Source organism: Arvicola amphibius, chromosome X (genome assembly GCF_903992535.2).
Source record: "Arvicola amphibius chromosome X, mArvAmp1.2, whole genome shotgun sequence".
NCBI classification, from domain to species: domain Eukaryota; kingdom Metazoa; phylum Chordata; class Mammalia; order Rodentia; family Cricetidae; genus Arvicola; species Arvicola amphibius.
In genome coordinates this window covers 87,911,218-87,928,282 of record NC_052065.1, presented here as the reverse complement: position 1 = coordinate 87,928,282, position 17,065 = coordinate 87,911,218, and the positions used below count along the sequence as shown (strand labels likewise).

The 17,065-nt window shown below is 44.8% G+C and overlaps 1 protein-coding gene across 13 annotated transcripts in view; it reads right to left on the bottom strand.

The window, feature by feature from the left end:
- Plp1 (proteolipid protein 1) overlaps positions 1-17,065 on the bottom strand; it is a 103,406-nt gene that overhangs the window by 42,054 nt on the left and 44,287 nt on the right. For 10 of the 13 annotated variants that reach the window (XM_038317500.1, XM_038317503.1, XM_038317499.1 and 7 more), the window contains one exon: positions 616-770. The gene's annotated coding sequence lies outside the window, so the exon portion shown is untranslated. Of the gene's footprint in view, positions 1-615; positions 771-6,309; positions 6,331-15,218; positions 15,327-16,079; positions 16,228-17,041; positions 17,061-17,065 lie in introns of those variants that run through there. The other 3 variants (XM_038317510.1, XM_038317511.1, XM_038317512.1) reach the window with 3 other exon arrangements.

Sequence of the window (17,065 nt, the reverse complement as noted above, 5' to 3'; positions counted from 1 at the left end):
CACCAACTTTCCCAAAGGCACCATTGCCACAACACTAATTTGCTTCTGTCTGACCATTACAGGGCCCTGAGCCTCATGGATGGACAGGCATGTGCCATGGTAGGCAGTTTTTAAGGCAGTGATCTCAACTCTCCTAATACTGTGACCCTTCAATTCAGTTCCTCACGTTGTGTTGATTCCAACCATAAAATTATTTCACTGCTACTGTTATAAATTGTAATGGAAATACCTGACACACAGATTATCTGATATGTGATCTCCATGGTAGTCACGATCCACAAATTGAGAACCACTGCTTTAACAAGATGTCATAGGATGTATTATTCTCACTGCTTACCTAACTATTTACCCCAAGAGATTGAGACTGAAGCTAGAAATGGGGTAAGAGGCAGAATCAGCAGCCAACACTATGACCAAGGCTTTTATGTACAAATCAGACATGAGGCTAATGCTTGAATAGTCCCCATTAGTCCTATATTGAAGAGGTATGGATGAATCCCTAACATTCCCAAACCCAATGATTTAACAAAGAAGGCTGTAAGTTGTGGAGGAAAAACTCAGGGATAGGGGGCTGGGATTTTTGTTCATCTGCAAAGACAGTAAAAGCTTACTTACTTGTTTTGTTTTCTTAATGGAATTGATGTCCACATTTGTAAATGGATATAGCTTCCTCCTGAAAAATGCATCTCCCTTCTTCTGTGCCCCGCCCTGTGCATGGTAGAATCTGCATACTCTTCTCATATCTTGAGTGAACGGTGGAATCTCACAATCTGAAAAAAATAAACATCTTTTCAACCCCTGGTACCTAATATCTTACACATACTATTTTCTGAGTATGTGTGGGATTCTGCTTTTATCCATCAAACATTTGTTGAGAGTCATTAGACTCTGTGACGGCAAATGATTTTGTTCACCTCTGTCTCCAGTACTTCTAGGTACACATTTAATATTCAATGAATTTAAAAAAAAAGTTAAGCCTATTACACATATAAAGCCTGATCACTTTAAATAGAAATAACATCTAGACACGGACTCTTATTTATTGAGCAATTACTATGTGTCAGGGTATATGCACACTCTAATTTAACACTCAGAAAAAAAATGATGAGGTAGAAAGTGTTATTATTTCCATTGCATCAATAACAACGAGGGTCAAGGATTTGTTTTTCAAACTCACATGACTAAAAATGGCAGCGTCTGGCACCAAACTCAGGTCCCTTAGACTCTAAAGTTTCCCTCTCCTGTTTCTCTGGTGATGAGGAAGTACCACTAGTAATAAAGTTATTAAACTGGCACCTTGACATGTGTGTTAGCTTGGCACATGTGTATTAGTTAGCCACATTCTTTGCTCTGACCTCGAGCAAACCAGTCTGCCCAAAGGGTCTCAGGTTTTGCACCTTTCTTCCTATATAAATATCCCAAACACAAGGGCCACATCTTAGTTTTATACATATACACATGCACGCGCGCGCGCACATACACACGCACACACACACCCCACCCCTTTTATCAAATAGTCCAAGGGTGCTCTGCTGTTACGCTGTTACTTGTTTTTTTTTTTTTTTTTTTTTTTTTTTTTGTTTTTCGAGACAGGGTTTCTCTGCAGCTTTTTTTTTAGAGCCTGTTCTGGAACTAGCTCTTGTAGACCAGGCTGGCCTAGAACTCACAGAGATCCGCCTGCCTCTGCCTCCCGAGTGCTGGATTAAAGGCGTGCACCACCACCGCCCGGCTGTTACTTGTTTTATAGATAACAACATTGAGGTTTGGGAAGAGTACACTGATTTCCTAGGTCACTTGGTTAAGGAGTAATAGAGTCGGAGAGCTGGGGTCAAATCATTCTTTTCTGATTCTAGAACACCAGAACCTATGCGACTGGCACCAAAAGCCCTGGAAAAGTCTGCCTTTGTCATGTTGACTCCCCACTAAGAGACTGCCACTTTTTATCCAAACAGCTGAGGCTTCAGTGCGTTGTCCTAATGGCAAGAAACTCTCCATGCCCCAACAGAATGACAATCACATCACCTTGTAGAAGAATCAGTTTATGTCTTAGCCTCAACAGTGCTGTTTAAGAATGACCCCAATAGCTGCACAACAGGGGAGGGGCTCATGCTCAGATACAGTACGAGTAGCAAAGTGCTTCTGTGCTATTTGTTTTTCTGCCCTGGTACTTAAACAAGAAATTGAACCTCAGGGGAGGGGCTGTCATATCAACCTTCATGGAACAGGGAGTGAAAAGACCAGAAGAGGCATCACCATCAAAGAAGCAGTGCTTTCCAGACATGACAGAGCAGTTATATGAATTCTCAGGTATTGTGACTGCATGGACAAGACCCACACCAGCTACAGCCAGAAAGAATTGCAGCATACGAGGGGGGAAGGAGGCATACAATTCCACCATTAGTTGAGGAGCTACTGGCATTTGATAGCTGCAGGGAGAGGGAGAGTCGGTTTTCTTTAATGAGGTGACCCCTGGTAGGTTGACACAGACCAAGACAGGCCCCACTTTAAGAATAGCTGGGCAACACAAACCAGACTCAATAGGGAGATGGTAAAAACAAAAAAAAAAATCACCAAGATGGGTGGGAAGGCATGGGAAGGTGGTACCAGGAGGAGTTCAAAATACATTGTATAAAATTTTCCAATCATCTTAATCAGTTGGAGAGTCCAATGAATTAAGAAAAGAGGTTAACTCCCACCCAGAGATGATGACACCGCTCTCTGGAGACAGACAATGTCCACTAAGAGACCCCTCCTTGACAAAGCAAAAGCTACAGCTTAATGGGCATTTTATACCAGCCTAAATCAGCTTAATTCCAAAATGACAGAGATTTTGACAAGGCTCTCCTCGATTTCCACTAGTGATTCCTGTGTGTCCCCTCCTCCTGCTCCTTCCCTCGGTGGCTGTCACCCCACCCCCATAAGATGCTGTGGTTCTCTGCTTCTCCCATTGTCAAGGGAATCCGCTCGAAAACACTAACATTCCTGGGCTTCCTTTGCTGAATTATTCATTTTTGCTGCCAGGGCATAACCAGATACCTCTCATTAAAAGCCCTGGGTGGGGGTGACCAACTCCATCCAGCCCCCACAGCTAGACAGAGGGAGAGCCTAAGAGGAAGGCCGATAGCAAGGCCAGCAGCTGTCACCTTAGCACAAAAGGAAGGCTGAAAGGAACCTCTAGAAGTTGCCATCCACAGAGTGACTGTGGGGTGACCATGGTGGTGCTTGGGGCTGACATCCTTCTCCACTAATTTGGTCTGACCTGAAGGGCCCACTCTCACCATGGACTCACAGTTCCGGAGTCTTCTGAGCACTGAGCACTCACGGGTGATCTAGCACTGGGACTTACAAGACCTCCGTGCCCTGTCTAGACTGGCTGCACCCTATGTGGCTGGAAACACAGGACAAGTTATCACTATTGTAGTTAGAGACACTGGGGTCCTGAGATAGAGAAGAGCTGAAGAGGGGAATGGACCTAACTGCTGATTCCAGCGCTAGCATTAACTGCCTGTCTGGCCTCCCCTAGCCCGAGTCCTCTCCTTACATAGCAGATAGCACACACTCTTGCAAGGGGATTCTGATCATGAGCTCTATGGACAGGACACGAGGATCACAGTATAGTTCTGGCTCCTCTGAGTGCATGACAGTGACAACCCATCTTCTCTGCCTCTCATCCGTAAGGAAGGACAACAGCAGTACCCATCTCGAAGACTACTGAAGACATGAATACCACAGTCAGTGCTGGGCCCTGGTGAATGCTCAGAAATGTGGGTTACTCATTAGAGGCCTCAGCCCTTGATCCCTAGAGCTTCACCTTGCAAGGTGCTCTCAGCTGTCTCTGCAGAAGGAACATGACATTCACTGGCGAGTTGCCTAAGGCGGCCCTTCAGAATATATTCAGTCTTGGAAATACTGCATGGGGACCAGTGCACCCATCTCTCACCAGACTGCAGGCAATAAATGCCAAGGGCTGTTGGCCAAGAACGCGGAGCAGGTAGGCCAAGAGATGCAGCAAGAAACAGCAGATTCCCTTCTCCCGCTCTCAGGTATTGGTCAGCAGGAGCTGCGGGTTCCCTTTTCTCTTTCCAAAGATACTAGCTATGCTGCTTGCTATGCTTCTGGGGTGCAATGTAAGGCTCTTTTGCTTCTGACTGTTTGCTTAGTCACCTTTCAGCCCATTATACTTTGCTATTTATGTGTGTGGTGCATACTTGTCTGTGTATGTGTGGGGATGGGTGTGCAAGTGTGGAAACCAGAGTGTCCTCAATTGCTCTCTGTCTTATCCTCTTGAGAAAAGGTCTCTCACTGAACCTGGAGATTTTATTTGCTATGCTGGCAGCTAGCAAGACCCAGGCATCCTCTTCTCTCCACCCCTTCCTGCCTCAATGTTGGGGTTACAGAAATGTGCAGACAGGCCATATGTTTTAGGTAGGTGCTACGGATCTGAAGTCAGGTTCTCCTGCTTGTGAAGCAAGCACTCTAACCCACTGAGCTATCTCTCCACCTATTAATGACTTTAAGGATTGGATGTTCATAAAATTCATATGCTGAAGCCCTTGCCCCCACTCAGCATGACGATTATTTAAATCCGACGACTTTGGGGGTTAATAAGGTTCACTGAGGTGATGAATGTGGGGTCCTCCCAATGGGATTAGTGTCATAATGGGAGAAAGAGAACAGAATTGGGGGTCTCATTCTTTCTCTTGTTTCCTTCTCCCATGTGAGGGCACAGATGGCTTGTAGCCATCCTCCCATCTGGACAAGGGAGTTTTGCTAGAGGCCTTGCGAAGAGACCACGTAGGACTGGCCCTATGGAAACATGGCCTTTTAGCACTGTTCCACAGGCTAAGATGGACCCCAGTGCCTCTTTGTCAACTTGGTCATGTGTGTACTGATTCAGCAATACTTAGCTGTCATGTTTACCATGCTAGATGCTGCAAATGCGCAGGAGTGAGAGAAACAGGCCTGGTCTCGACCCTGTTGAGAACCAAGACTCATGTATACAGTAATGTGTGGGATCACAAATTCAACAAGGGCAATGACACAAAGTGACATGGTGGAAGACAAAGTAGGGGGCCAGGAAAGAACTGAGAACATGATATTTTAGTCTCGTTCCCACGAAAAACAAAGCAACATTCAGGTAAGTGTGGAGGGAAGGTGAGTGCAGATGGCAAGAGTAGGAGGGATCCACCCTGGGGCCAAGGTGTTTGCAGAGCTTTTGCATTGGAGGACTTAAGTTCTCTGAAGGCTGTGTGCCCTTTGGGTGTTAGTTGTCTAAAAAGCATCCTCCCATTTGAACCCATATCAGATTTGGGGGAAATCATAAAAACTTGAGAAAGTACAGACGCCTGGGTTGCACTGTGACAGTGACTTTGATTAAGCAGATCACAATGGGGTCTTGAAGTTTCCATTTTTCCACGTCTCAGTTGCTTTCAATATTTGATCTCAGAGAATCACCTTGTGAGGATGATCAGCTGATAGCAAAATCTAAACTAGCAGTAATTAACTAGTAGTAAATCAGTACCCATGTTTGCGTACCACAGGCAAATGGTGAGTTGGTCTCCTGAGCCTTCTTTAACCTTTCAGTGTCTATTTGTAACTTAGGGTTTTTTTTCCATAGGGGAGAGAAGGAAGTAGGGACAACCATCTTGCTTTGCCTAGTATCTGCTCAGTATTATAACAACATCGAAAATTCTGTTTCCACGGAAATCCCTTAGCCTTGAACAACCCAAGATGTTTATTAACCCAAGTTTTCCAAGGAGGTGCTTACTTTATCTTTAAAAGAGAGATGCTACTGCCCCTCACCAGCTGCAGCACATAGGAGAGTGGATCCTGCATCTCACCTAGGCAGCACACTAGAGTGGGGGAACAGGTGAGCTGGCGATGAGGGTGTGAGCTGGAGAGCTGGCCCTGCCCACCTCCGTCTGCCATGTGTTGACATGGGAGAGGGAAAGATGCCCTCCCCATCCACCCTTGCTACCTGTGGCAGGAGGGAGAACTAGCTAGTCTCACAGCATGAGAGCTTCTCCTGCCCCTCACCTGGGGAAAACAGTAGAGTTGGCCCTGGTAGAGTAGGTATGGCTAAGCCTGCCCCAGGCATGAGAGGAGAATTGACCCCGCTCCTTGCTACCTACTGCACTGGGTGAGCTGGCCAGGGCAGTGCTGGAAAACTTGCCCTGGTGGTGATGATAAGGGAAAGTAGGCAGGCTGATCAACCCAGCTACCACCCAGGCCCAGAACCAGGGCTATGAAGTAGTCCACCTCAGCATCCACCTCATCTGTGATCTGCTAGAGCATGTGAAGGGGACAGACCTCAGATCCAAAGCTACAGGATCTCCATGACACAGCACAACAGGATATCTAAGAGGAGTCCCAGTGACAGCTCATTATCAGTGGTGTAGCAGAGACCAGAGGCCTCAAACCAGACCCATGACTCATTGCAATGAACACCTGCAAGTAAAGGTGAATGTGACTCACTGGGCCACACTACAGCTTCCCTGCTGAGACTGTTTGCTTGTTTGTTTGTTTGTTGCTTTTCTTTTAAATTTTATTTTGTTTTATTTTGAGGGGAGGTTGTAAGGGTAGAAGGCAGATATGAAGGGATGGGAAGATGAAGGGGATCAGGATGCATAAGGTAAAATCCATCACAAAAAGCAATAAAAAGTTTTTTTTTTTTAAATGGAGACGTTACAAAATTTTCTCAGTCTCCCCAGACATGAAGTGCTCTTGGCCTGCTAAATGTGCCTTTCCACTCATCTGAAAAGAGGTACACACAGGCTTCTACAAAATTTTCTCAGTCTCAATAGACATGAAGTGCTCTTGGCCTGCTAAACGTGCTTTTCCACTCATCTGAAAAGAGGTACCCACAAGTTTCTGCCTCTCAGCTTCTTAGTATGCAGTTTCTCCATTGTCTTCCTACACTTGCAACTTAGCAAAAAGGAGCTAGACAACAGCCAGTACGTCTCACAGTGTAACAAAAGCACTGTCGAGGGGAACACCAATGCTTCAATAAGGGCTACGCCCTGGTGTGAGAAACTAAAGCAGAAAGAAACCATCTGCTGACAGAACTACAAGGTAATAGAAAAGAAGACATATAGCATCACCATGGTAACCAACCTCCAAAGGCCCCCAGCACCTGCTCCTTTCTATATGAGATTTCCCTAAACAAGAATATTTCCTACTTCCTTGTTTTCCTCTTCAATAAAGATGTTAATTTTATTTTCCCTCATTTGTGTTTAATGTTCCAGGAGCAATTTAGTGACTCTTTAGTTCTACCCCGTCACTGTCTTTTGCAATCCTTTTCTTCCTGTCTCCCCATTTTTCCCTTCCCTACTATGTCTCCTTTGCCTTTTTCCCTCTGATCTCCCAATTTCCAGTCCTCTGTACCCTTAGCAATATTTCTATCTCTCTTCTTTCAGATTCACACCTTCATTCAGGATGCTTTATCAGCCATAGCACCAATGGCCTAGTAAGTATTGGCTGATGTTCTAACTGAGCTCTAAATGGTATTTCTTGTAAGGATCACATTTTCTGTTCTGATATATTCCCACCACTGAGCTAGAAACACAGTATAGCAAAACCATCTCAGACCACAGAGCAAAAGAAAGGAAAGAAGGGCCCCAGGGTTGAAAGTCATAACCATTATTAACGAACTGCTGTGTATCTGACCATGCTCTAGTGCTCAATGTCTCTCAGTCCACCTAATATTCACAACAGCCCTGCTGGAGCTGATTTGCTCAGTTAACAAACGGGTAGAGAATGGGGTGTGGTGATGCGTGCATGCAATTCTAGCACTTGGGAGGCCAGGCCATGAGGGTCAGGAGCCCAAGGCAGTCTGGGATACATAGAGTTCCAGGGCAGCATGGACTACATAGCAAGATCCTGTCTAAAAACAAAACAAAACAAACAAGACAAAAACTGGGAATACAGAAACTTAGGAGAGTTAAAATTCTTGTAAAAAGACACATAATAAAGAGCAAAAGAAAGATTTGAACCCAAATAGGCTACCCAAAGACTGCCACATTGTCTACTTTCTGAAGAGAACTAAGGAACATACTTTTCTGACTTACTTAGTGAGAATAATGGGGGGTCAAATAAAATGCATTAATTGGCACTATTCGAAGTATGTGTTGGCCAATAAAAAAGTATTGTAAAAAGAAAGAATACCCCCCCAAAAAACCACAAATACTGCCGCCAATGCCACCACTACCACCACCACCACCAGCAGCAGCAGCAGCAGCAGCAGCAGCACAAAACAACAGGTCTTTTGCTGAAGTCCATAGAAGTAGAGCAGAAAAGGTGTGGAGGAACCCTAGCTGTGTGCCTCTTCTTTCTTCAGGCAGTGCGTGCAAACACTCATTCCCATTCACCCAACATACTTACAGTTATTGTGCCCTATAAGCCAGGTTTTGGTGGTCAGAGACTTCCACATACACTTGAGAAGTTGGTAGGGGCCAAAAGTCCTATCTATAAGATCTAGATGGTCAGTTGCCATTTCTGAGCTTGTTTCTAGGAATAAGGATATTTATGAGTCAAACAAAATGATTGATGACTACAAAAGTATCATAGAAAGTGTCTAGCACACAGCAGTCAACTTTGTATGGCCAGAATCCCTTCTACATACAAAAGTTCCTGATGCTACATTCTCCCAGAGATAGAATGGATCTTCTGCTACCAGGCCATCTACCAACTGTTAGGATGGGTTTTGTTTGTTTTGCTTTGTGCATTTAGAGACAAGGTTTCATGTAGTCCAGGCTGGCCTCAAAATTGTTATATAGCTAAGCTGGCTTAGAACTCCTGATCCACCTGATTCTACCACCAAAATGCTAGGATTATGGGCCTGTACCACCATGCCCAGTAAGGTTGGGCTTTCTTAAAGCAGGGAGCTCAACAGTTCCCCACATCATGTACCTACTTCTTGTCTCTTGGAGAAGGAAACACCTCACTACAGGTTGCTTACTTCTTGGGGATAAAGAAGAGCCTCTCTGCCCACTATGGATGGAGTATGGCACCTCATTACAAAACTATGTTGAGGAGCTTTCCTTGGGTCACCCTGAGCCTTTCACCTCAGTGACTCTACTGGTCACACCCATGGCTTTCACAAAGAAGGACTTGCATTTGAGCTTAAAGATCTGGCCACACCTTACTTAATTTTATGTAAGATTTTAAAGAGTATAGGAAAGTCTAACTTTTTTCTTTTGCCACATGAAAAAAAAATCCTCTTCTGTCAAATATTATTTTTTCTCCCCATTCTTCATTAAAAAAAATGTTTCAACCATTAAATAGAAGTCAGAAGGCATGTCTAAATCACCTAAGAGGACAGTCAATTTTACTGACATTTCTGATCATGGTTAGTGTAAGGCAAGCTACTAGGCAGGACTAAAGGGGACTAGCATTGTGGGGACGAGACGTTGAAAAGAAAAGAAATAAGCCCTTTTGAAAAACGAGTTATTCTCTTCATGGTTTATCTTGTGGAAGAAAGGATATCTTCACTGGGATTGAGACAACTTCATCACTAACCACAGCAAAGTTTGGTAAGGAAGCAAACACTGGTTCTGACTACTGCTCTGTAATACTTTAAGCAAACATTAAGAATCCAGTTTAGTCTTACTTGACCTTGAAGAGTTAGTCAAGCCTGGCTGGCTTTACCTCCTGAGGTAACGACAACTTGTTTGATTTTAGGAAAAAGGCCTATTCTACAACCACGTTCCGGGGGAACACAGGCTGGAAGATGTAGTTTCTTCGTACAAAAGCCTCCAGGGTGGCTTTAGACTCCTTCAAAACTTGAATGCTGTCTCTTTTCCACTTTCTACTCAGCTCCTGAGACCACGGGAGATGTATGGTGGAATCAAACATTTTATACTTTCTACTACCTGATTTTCTTAATGAAAAGATTATCTTTAGCCCTTGCTGGGCATCAGAAGAACTCAGTCCATCTCTGGAAGATGACACTCTGAAAGAGCTTGCTGGTACAGAGCAGTGGAGAGACAGAGCACAGAACTAAACATTAGGTATCTAAATATTTCCTGGCCACAAGCTACAGAATAGAAGCTTTATATACTATCTTCTATTGTCTATCTTGATTTCTTTTGCCAATTTGTAAATATTATATAGCTATGTATGGGGAAATCAAAGTGGGGTATGTATTAGATAATTGTTCTGTACCCCACCAACTTGGAACAATGACTTCCTTACCTCTAACAATTTAAGCCCATTTGAATGTCTGGAACTTCTCATAATAACTATGCTTCCTTTTTCGTTTCTACAGGATAAGGTAATCAATCCACTCAGGACAGTGTCACGGGGAGCATCCTTTGGAGTCATTAGAGGCTACAGTAGACTAAATTCTATAGCATGACTCATGAATGGAGAATCCCCAGACAGCAAACATTTCAGCATTGGTTAAAAGCTTCTCTGGGAGACTGGATCCTGGCATTCTGGTGGTGGTGGAGTATTTTTTGTTGTGGGTTTTGTTTGTGCACATGTTTATTATCTTTTTGCTTTGTTAACAGAGTCTTGCTACCTTGCTGAAATTGGCCTCATCCTCTCTATGTATCCCAGGTTGACCTCAAACATACTACCTTCCTGCTGCTGCTGTCTCTCAAGTGCTGAGAATGCAGGCATGCATGACAATCCGAGGCTTAACACTTCAGCTTTCTCCTCTGACTGCTGCTGACTGCTATTTCATTTTGAATGGATTTACAGCAAGCATTTTGTTGGCATCAGAGCCATTAAAAAAGCAGAAAAAGAAAAAAAAAAAGCAAGGAAAATTCTCTCCTTCTAGCACACCTGCCTAGACTGAACTCCCCTGCTCTCATTCCAAGTTTCCTAATGGGTGCTTCTCCGCAGGGTTATAATGCTCATCCCTGCTAAGTGAGCTTTCTAAACAGTTGTCTTCTATTCCATTTTACTATTTCATAGGTAGACCTGGCGAAATACATGGAGAACACATGGTCCCCCAAGTCCCTTTGCTTACGGTAAAATGGCTGAGCAGACTTCCTGCCTCTGTGCTACTGCTTGCCTGAAAATCTCAAGACCTCAGCATCCTATTTGTCTCTCCTGAAACTGGACCATAATTGAAGGCAGTTGTACTGGGTGTGCAGTCGTGGAAGAGCACCTGCCTTTGACTCAGCAGTGGGCACACCGCTGTGGAAAGTGAGGGGATTAGAGAACACGTGGGATGTAATACATGGTAGAAAGGCAATGTGAAGGTTACAGAAGGAAACCGACAATGGGGAGAAAAGAGAAGTCAGAGTTTTCAAAGCAACACTCAGTGTCGAAGGATGCTGCTGCTGACACTGCAGGAGTAGGTGGCAGCAAACGCTGATGTGACCTGCTGACGTTTGGAGCAGCCTGTTATCTGACTAGCATCTTTGGTAAGTATTTGATATTGATTAGAATATTTTATTTGGGGCCATATGCAGTCAAATGTCACAAAAATGAGTAATCATCCCTGGTACAAAAATAAGTGGTTCCGTTTGGTACCATACCTACGGATTCCAATTATTCTGGCCAACAGGACTTCATTAGCACAGTATATGTAGAAACCACAGCAGGAAATCAAAAGTTTACTCATCAAATCCAAATTCTTCAGCTATAGTTAGTCACTCTTGCATGATAGTGGCTAGCAGCAGGAGTATCACCTTCAGGCTATCTGCATGTACACATATGTGCATGCACAGATGACGAGCCCTATGGGAGTTCAAGGTTAGGCTAATCCAATGTTCATTCACTTAAATTTCTAACTCTTGGCATTCAACTTTGTAGATAACTCTATGTAGTTACCAAGTAAAGTTGTTGGTGCTTCAGTATCTGGTGTCCTAACTAACACAGTGGGCATTTAATTAAATCATGATGAAAAGGAAAAGGAAGGTAGAAAAACTAAAATAAAGGTGGAAAAGAACGGGAAAGGAAGGCAACCACAATCCTAAACGATGAGAAACTACTTAGAGAGGTCCCACAGTAAACAGTGCTGCTAATCTCACCTAACTGTCCCAGTGAGGAGAATGTGTTTATGGCTGGATTACTAGACTGAGGATAAGCACTTTGGCAGGGAGTCTGGAGAATGATGAGCCACGTCATCAAGAGCAGGTAGATCCTGCAATAGATGGAAATGCACTATTGCCTGTTGAAAAGATGCTTGTTTTCTAGGCCCTGTAATATGGAATCTGCTCAGATGCTATAAGAGGCGCTCAGGTCTATACCTGATAATCCATGCAGGAACCCTCCTGGAAAGGAATTATATTACTACCCACTAAAATACAGGCTACGGAAGAGCACAGACTTCTGCTTTGTTCACTATCATGTCTCTGGTATCTAGAACATCTGCATATGACTTGCCCTCAATACACCTTTGTGAAACGCATGCCACATGCATGAACTAGTAGAAACGAAATCCATTTGATACAATAAATACTTACTTTCCTAAATTCTGTTGCTTTTGCTATGTAAGGGCTCCTCACTTTCCACAGCCACAGATTATCAACAACGTCCAAACAAGTGAATATAAGATATCCACGAGCATGGCCACAAAACAAAAGAAGACTTAGCTTCGAGGGGAGTCATGATATGGTCCTATCAACTCCGAACAAGAAGAATGTGGAGGAGTTGTAAAAGCCAAGAGTCGAGGAGAATCAAAGCAAACTCTGTGGGAAACCTTAATGAAACTTCTGCACAGCCAGTCAATTGCCCTCAAGTGAATACTGGAGTGGATGATGATTCTGAGAATGTAGTGGGGGAGAGACGGTGCACACCTCTGTGCACACCTTTGTGCACGTCAATACGTATTCTCTAGCTAGAGCATGAGCACACTGTCCTAGTCTGGCCACTGAGTACAGAAGCCAGCAATAAAGGCAGGGTTGTCCACTCATGTTGTTCTGGTGCTGAGATCTGGCCCGTCCTTGAAGACTGAAAGGATCTCCGTTAACCTCCAGCCTCTCAGAAGCTTATAATCCCACATTAGTCCTGCAAAGGCCATGCCTGAAATGTTTCATGAAAAGCAGGTCAAATAAAGCATCAAACTTGAACCAATCACTCTCTAAAGCTTGGTTGAACACATGCAACATGTACAACTTTGTTCTCCCTTGTCCCACCTGAATCTAGCACTGTGAGAATCCCAGCATCTTTGATGCTGTACTCTGCCATAGTCTTTGTCCCATCTTCCAATATGTGGAGGGCTAAATGGCCTCCTGTCTCTGCTGCCAATGCTCCCAAGCACCAAGTGGAACTTCTACTTTTACGTAAACTATCACATTCCTGAAAGTTAAAAATGATTCTGAAAAGAAAATTTCACATACAGAAAAATGATGTAGCCATGTTCCTTGGAGATCTAACAGAAATACTCTGATGGGCAGCAGCAGATTTCTTAAAAGGGTGTGTTTTTCATTTCCACACACATTCCCTTTCAACTTCCTATCCCATTGCTTCCAAAAACTTGCTTACGCCTGAGAGTTTTCTCAGGCTGTGAATACAGCCTACTTTTTGAAGTATGTTTCAGTTCACTCTTTACTTCAATAAGCGAGATGGGCAGTATCCAGACCACAATATCCACAGTTATTGGGATAGGTCCAGGAACTTATGCCAAACCATTCTCCATTTTTGCCACCCCAAATGAAGTCCAGAAGTCACAGAATTTGCAAATAATACCCATTCTAATAATGAAATGCTGCTGCTCGCATGGAAGTTTCTGGAAGTCTGCTGGTCAGCAGGGTACAGCTACAATTTTCACTGGATAGGACCAAAACTGATGGCTCCCCTTTGTGGAACTAAACATTTGTGAAAACGTGTTTAATGCACTTTTAGCACTTATAAAACTACACTTAAAGAAGTGATTTTTTTCAAGACAAAATGTGAAAACCACACTGTTTATTGTAACTTCTGTACCACCTCAGCAACGCATGGAAGCCAGTTTTCATGCCAAAGTAGCTTCCAGTCGCCAAACTGGAAAAGATAGAGTACATTTTGGAATGTGGAGATTGGTATGCATCATAGTGTGGTAGTGAGAAGGCAAAACAGCTACAGGTCAAGGCTGGACATAACTTTATATCCTTCCCCCACCATCATTTCAGAAAAACGGCTTCCCTTTTGGTACAGTAAATTTCAAAATTAACATCTCAGCTGACTCTTGCCAATACCAAGCAGCAGCAACCTTAGTTTTTTGCTTCCTTCTTTATTCAGAGTCTGCCCCTGGGCACCCTCGGAAGGTTGGACCTCTTCATCAGACCAGCCAGACATTTGCTCATTGCTGCAGCCTCTCATGAGAAAGACCCTGTCCTCCCAGGAAGCTGACCCAGCCACGCTTTCAGCTCGCAGGGATCCCATGAGGCACAGAGGAGGTGAGACCTGCAACAATGGATCAGTCCCCAGGGGACTATGCCTTCCATTAGCCAAGAATTACAGATGACTGACTGTGAGGCCAGGAGCCCAAGGGGCAAGGGAATAAAACCTGCTTCCTCGTTTCTCCTTCTCACCATTGCCTCACACTGGTCCTTTCTCTGGATGTTGAACTTATCGTTCTAACTCGACAGAGAATGATTCATAGGTGGTAATCTTGAGGATCTGGGTGCCAAGGGTGCATCTTTTAAAATGTGTTCCCCCATTGCCTCTCCTGTGCCGTGGATTTGGCAGATAATGTGTCTCTGCTCTCTGGGAGCTCCTGACAGAGTTGGGGAGAGGGAAGGAAATCGGCGGGTGTGGTATGCTGAGGAGATAGAAGGAGAGGGACCCTAGAGAATGCACAAAGGGTCTCCTAACTCAAACCTAGGGGCAGTGACGGTGGTTCCATACATCTTCCTTGACAAAGCAACAAGAACACCTAAGTCCAGACGGGTAAGACTACAGGGAGGAATACTTGGTAGGCAACCGGTGAAAATACCCCCCAACTGAGAAGACAGAACAGTGTTAGACAAATCAGTGAAGTGAAAAATATGACTAGATAATTTTATAGGGTCTTGTCTCACAACCTGAGAGCAGTGGGGGTACTGTTGAGGCAAGGGAAGAGACAGGCTCAGGGTTGTCAGAGGCTGGGGAAGTTATACAAAGGAGGACCAGTGCAACCTTGTTCTCAGCTTCCCAGCCTGCTGCTCTGCCCTGAAAGGTTTCAGGTTTTGTTCCTGCCTAAAAGTGGGTTATGTGACACTTAAGGGAAACAAGGAAGAAGGGTGAGCAGGTAAAAGGGCGGCTAAAAATGCTACCAGGATGATTAATATTTTGCTTTTACCTACCATATAAGCACTGAAGCATATAACATTCTCAGTCCCAATTCCAAAAGCTCAGCTCACTCATCAATATTTCAGCATTTAATCTTGAAAATTCTCTTCTTTGCTTTTCATCTGTAATTTGAAAAATCCTCTTCCTTAATAATAACACAGCAAAAAAAAAAAAGGAGCTGTTACACGCTCTACACACAAATGCCTTGTTATTAATCCCTCTATATAGGCAATAGGACCCTCTGGCAAGAGCATCCAATCTTCCCAAATCTCCTTCTGGAGAGGCTGGAAAGGCTACGGCCAGGCAGATGACAAATTGATCAGTATAAAGTGGCACTGATCCCTTCCCCCAGCATGCACCCAAACTCTGCAGAGCTGGGAGGAGAGTTTCCACTAACGAAAAGGAAGTCTTTGGGTTTTCACTGCTATGATTTAGGAAGAGAGTGTGAGAGACTTAAGATACAGGGGAGCTAGAGAAAGAAAACAACGAAAGAGAGGGGGAAAGAGGAGGAGACTGACATAGATGAGATACAGAGAAGGAAGGAAGGAAAACTGAGATGGAAAAAAGGTGGATGATGGAAAAGTTCAGGGAGGGGACGAGAAGGGAGGGAAGCAGGGAGGGAAGGGCACTAGAAGTCCCTGCTTTTCTTTAGGCGCTGCATGGGGAAAAGTGGACAAACAGGCAGACAGGAGAAAATGGAGCTCCTTATGTATCTGGATGGCAAGGGCAAATGTGTAGAAAGCCAGGGAGGAAGCTAGGTCACACTCTATCTCTCTTCCTCCACCCAGGGATGTGGGGCTGCTAGACTTGTCCTTCCCACTTCAGATTTCTCTAAAGCTTACAAAGCCAATGTCCCAGCCAGGCTCGTCCCTTACCTCCACCTAGGACAGTTGTCCTTCCCACAAGCAAGCCTAGAGATAGATACTGAGGAGGAAGGATTTTGAGAGCTCAAACAGGTGCCAGGCTCCACAAAGATTACCTGAGGGAGGGAAACCAAGCAGGAGAGAATACACAGCTACCAGGCTGAAAGGGAAGAAGAAAGAGAGAGAGGGGCAGGCTGTGGGCTGCCATCATCTGTACCTCCATCCAGAGGGTACAGAGAGGCAGCCCCTACAGTCAACCCCTCTACATCTCTGTTTGACCCGAAGCTGTCATCATTAGGATACCCTGGTCCTCCCCCCATGACCCCTCTGGGGTATTTTTCCCCTTAAAAAAAGCATTGAGACTTTACTTTAGTGCCCCGTCTTGACTCCAGGCTGAAAAGAAAGCTGTTGGGCATAGGGGTAACAAGGTTGCCTATGTGTGCATTCCTCCTGGAGAGTTGGAGGCTGGACCTGACACCTCAGGCTCTCCCCAAGCGGCAGCTCAGCAGCCCAAGCTCCTCCCCAGTATTCAGACAAGCTGGGAACCCCACTCCAGCTGCTGGCGACTGTGCCTTTAAATTGCTGCTTTCGGAGGGTGCATCTAGGGGGATGTGGGAGGGAGGGAAACATCTTTCTGCCCGTCTCCTTCCTCCCTCCCCTCCAAGACTCTCCAGGGTTTGCAGGGTGATTGCTACCCAAAGAGAATCTTTTCTGGCTCCCTGACCGGCAGGCTGAGGCCCTCCTCAGTCCAAGACAGGTCCAAGCCGGAGCTGGAGCTGGTAGGGTTTTTCGTGTCAGGTTCAGTTCCAGGGGAATAATAGTTCTAGAGCCTGACTGCTAAGGATAGGGCAGAAAAGAGGCAGGAGAGGAAAGAGGGCTCAACCCCTAACCCAGCCACACAGGCTCCTTATTCTAGCCCAAGTTGGAGGAGGGCGCTATACTGTTGCCTTTCCCACAGGAATACCTGCTCTCACCTTGGCAGCCAGGCTGAGAAAAGA